This window comes from Cynocephalus volans, chromosome 16 (genome assembly GCF_027409185.1).
Source record: "Cynocephalus volans isolate mCynVol1 chromosome 16, mCynVol1.pri, whole genome shotgun sequence".
Lineage (NCBI taxonomy): Eukaryota > Metazoa > Chordata > Mammalia > Dermoptera > Cynocephalidae > Cynocephalus > Cynocephalus volans.
This window is the reverse complement of record NC_084475.1, coordinates 10,064,983-10,069,531: the sequence shown is the minus strand read 5'-3', so window position 1 is coordinate 10,069,531 and position 4,549 is coordinate 10,064,983.

Sequence of the window (4,549 nt, the reverse complement as noted above, 5' to 3'; positions counted from 1 at the left end):
AAAGTACTGCATGGTATCCCCAGGAGAGGTAGGGTTGCTATTTATAAAACAATGTCATAAAGCTAATTTTCTTTTTGGCATTTATTTGTAAGCTCATGTATTGGATTGAACTATGTCCCCCCCAAAACTCATTGAGGCTTGAATCGTGTCCCCCAAGTTTTAAGTATTAGAAACAGCCCCCACTGTGACTGTTAAAATGGCAGGAAATTCTACTGTGGTAATTATGGAGCCTTGAAGAGGTGATTGGATTGTAGGACTGTGCAGTAGTGAATGGATTAAAAATGGTGTTCAGGGACGTGGTTCTGGGGGCTTTAAAAGAAGAGGAGAGTCTGTCTTTCTGTCTGCTCTCTCTGCTCTGCCATTTTCGCAATGTGATGTCCTCATGTCAGTGAAGTCACCACCAAAGAAAATCTTCACCAGCTGTGTGTGTTTTTTTTTGGACTTCTTAGTCTCATGAGCTGTAAGCAATAAATTTTGTTTTCTTTATAAATCACCCATTTTCAGGTATTTTGTTATAAGCCACAGAAACAGACTAATACAACTCATATTTCCAGTATCACGCTATGTCTGTTTTTATGAACATCAGTCTTTTCTACCATAGGTTTGTTACCTTTTGGTCAGAAGCAATAGGAAAGAGTGAAAATATTCCAAATGTCCTGGACTCACTAACTAACCAGTTTTGTGACAGTAGGTGTATTAGTCCGTTTATGTTGCTTATAACAAAATACCTGAAACTGGGTGATTTATAAAGAAAATGAAATTTATTGCTTACAGTTTCTGAGGCTGGGAAGTCCAAAGGCCATGTGGTGGTGGTGACAGTGATTCAGGGGTCTCACATTGCAAGATGTGGTGGAAGCAGAGAGAGCAGAGAGAGAGAAAGACAGACTCTCCTCTTCTTTTAAAGCCCTCAGGACCACGCCCCTGACCACCAGTTTTAATCCATTCACTACTGCAGGGTCCTACAATCCAATCACCTCTTCAAGGCTCCACCTTTCAATTGCCATAATAGGATTTCCCACCCTGTTAACAGTCACAGTGGGAGCTAAGTTTCTAATATATAAATCGTGGGGGATCCAATTCAAGCACCAATGAGTTTGGGGGGGACATAATTCAATCCACTACAGTAGGTAAATCTCATAACCTCTCTGGACTTCAGTTTCCCTCATTTCTAGAGGAGATAACCATAGATAGTTTCCCAGGCAGGATTGTTGAAGGGATCAAATGAGAAAATGCACGTGAACCTGCTCTGCACAGGAGAAGGTGCATCAATGTCAATACAGTTGTGCTGTCAGCACTTTTGCCCTCCCTATGATCACAAGGGACTGGCCCCCAGATTTGTGAGGGCCATTAAAATCCAAATCCAGGGATCAGAAAAATCCTACTCTTTTCATCAAAATGTCATGGTTTGGCATTTGACTATTTAGCTTTGATTCCCAGAAATATAATTCATTCAAACTGAAAGATTCTTGGATATTATATGTGCTACCTATATTTTTATTTATGAGTATCTTTCTCTGTGTCAATGTAACTAAACTTTTAATTTTTCTTTAAGGAATAAGGGTTAGTTTTAATCCACTTCCATGTTCATTTTTCTTTCTAATATCACATGAGATTGGCACTTTTTCATTTGTGTAGAATGGGCCTGAGCCCATCAGCCTGATGCACAAAGAGTGAATAAGAATTTTATACAGTAGAGATGGAGGTAAAGCTGAAATGTATGATGGAGGCAGCCTACCTAATCTGTCTAGTTCTATTTTTTATTTCATTCTAGAGCTAATAAAATATGTTCAGTGGCAATTCCATTAACAAAAGATAGTGCAAAATAATGGCAGTAAGTCTGCAGGAGGATTCAAGCTTCTAGAGCTTGTGTAGATTGTCTAAGAGAATCAGGTTAATATCTACAGACTCTCTGAATGCACTGATATATGTGTGCCTGGCTCACAGGGTGCTTGATGTACACGGTAGCTTTTAATACTGACAGCAGCAGGCCTTGATATACAGTGTGGAGTGGGAGAGGAGGTGCAAATAGGGTCATCTTGTGTTTATTCCTCTAACTCTTGGCTCCCTGATTTTATTGGCTAAAGTGGAGGCCTAAGAACAGTCACAAAAAGTATTTCTCAGACTCATGTCCACCCCTTGTGAAACTCTGACATCCTTTAAGTTCCTTCCAGAAAGGTCTGAGGGTCCCCAGATAGTGTCTCCTGCTGTGCCCCTAGCAAGTCCTCTTGACTTCTGCAAAGGACTTGCACCTCAGCCCTCTTGCAGACAGACCCACCCCAGCAACACTCCAGACCTCCAAGACATCCTTAAATCCTAGGGTAAATATGGTATCATTTGCCAAAGTAGGACCTGGCTGAATTAGGGGAGATCTCCAGCAGGAGACAGCCTGGTTCATGGAACCATACTTTTTTTTTTTTTTTTTTTTCTGAGTCAAACAGACTCAGAATCAAGCCCAGCCACAGTCACTTACTAACAGTGACACTGAGTAAGTTATTTGAACTTTCTGAGCCTCATGTTCCTGGTAAATGGTAGCTATTGAGACCCTAGAAGATTTTTACTTTATGAAATACTTAATGAGGGGATTTCAAGAAGCTCATGGAAAGATTTGTATTATCCTTTAATTTCACTTTTCCATGAATTTTTTTGAACATAATTTATTAATTTTCTTGTACATAATTTACGAAGTTCTTAGCAAATATCAACTCATTTAATTCCCCTAACAAATCTATGACATGGGTTCTATTATTCTCCACAGTTTATAGATAAGGTCATCAAGGCACAGAGAGGTTAAGTAGCCTGCAAGGTCACACAGCTAATAAGTGACAGAGGCACGATTCAAACCCAGGTATACCAGCTACTGAATCTTGTTCTTAACCACCATCCTAGCTTATCTTTAACAGTCAAAGAAGAAAATATTTTTAAACTTTTTAAAGAAAGTATTTTTTTAAACAAGGAAATATTTTTTAAACTTTGTTATCATGGAGATTTTCAAACACATAAAAATAGTAAGAGTCCATTGTACCTAATACTCAGCTTAAATGATTAGCAAAATTCCACTGTTCTAAATATGAAGATTTTTAAATTTGCACCTTTAGTTACAATAAAAAATCTTTTTCTCATTCTTTTTGGTCTTGCTTGTATCATTGGCTAAATTAAGGCGATTTCCTTTGTTATCCTTACACAACCATTAAAATAATGACGGCAGATTCTTATTTTTGTACAGTGCTTTTACAATACTACTTTGTACATGACGCTGGGCAGTTCACTATGTACTTTACTTGATTATTTTATTGAATTTTTCAGCAAACTTCTAAGACAGGCCGTGAGATTGTGGCAATCCCCAGTTTACAAATGGCCAAATGAAGCTCAGAGAGCTTAAGAAATTTGCTCCAGGTCACATGCCTAGGTCACCGTAAGTGATGAAGTATATCAAAATATCAATTTGATTTTTAAAGTTTTCTTTTTTTTTAAATAATTTTATTTATTGAATCAATTCAATTTATTTATTCTCTACATATCACTATATAGTGGGGAAAAAATAGTGCGTTCTGGAGTTCAGTACATTTCAGTACAAATCCTTATTCTCCCATTTACATACAACCATACATAAGTAACTCTCAGAGTTTTAGATACCGCATCCTGAAAATGGGCAAATAATACTTATATCACAGGTTATTGGAAAGATCATACCTTAAATTATTATAAAATAGTATGTGAAATATTACATTATAAATATATGCATACATTTACTGTGCATTCTCATATATGTAAATGAAATATATAAGTGCATATGTGTGTATGTGAGTGTGTGTAATCTAATGCCATGGTTATCCCAAAGCAGATGCCCTTTAAATATAAGTTCCCTTTTCCCCCTTCTAGATAGGATCAATCAAAAGAAAGAGTCTACTGATTGCTCAGTAGTCACCTGTTACACTTCCAAATCTTCCCAAGACTTTTAGGATACTCACCAAAGGCCTCTGGGTGGTTCTCAGATGCCCCCTTACACTGAGGATGCTTCAGTTTTATCAGCGTTATCATAAACACCTAAAAGTAGTAAGAATCTAGTACTCAGCTGAAATAATTAGCAACATTCCACCGTTCTAAATAAGGAGGTTTTAAATTTGCATTTTCCGTTAGTTGCAATAAAAAAAAAAATTTCTTCACCTCTTTGGAAGAATTGAGCAAAACTTCCATTATTTTATTTAAATTGTTTCCTCTTGGGGGCCAATTTAGAGGTTACGTAATATGTTTTTATAAAAAGAACCATTTGTATGTAAGCACTCAAAATAATAAATGCTCCACAAAAAAATTGCCTCCCCACCCTCAAACTAAGCTTTTTCTAAGAAAAATAAACCCATGTGTGGCCCCATATCTTCCTTTCATATGTATCAACAGAGTCTATTAAGAACATCGTGGATGATTACTTTTTAGTTCAAGTCTATTAGACTTTAACGGTGGAGAAACAATTTGTCTTTTGTGACTGGATACGTCATCAAATCCCTGTTTCTGTCCTCATATGTTTGCATTTAAACTCTCCTCAGTCAGCAGA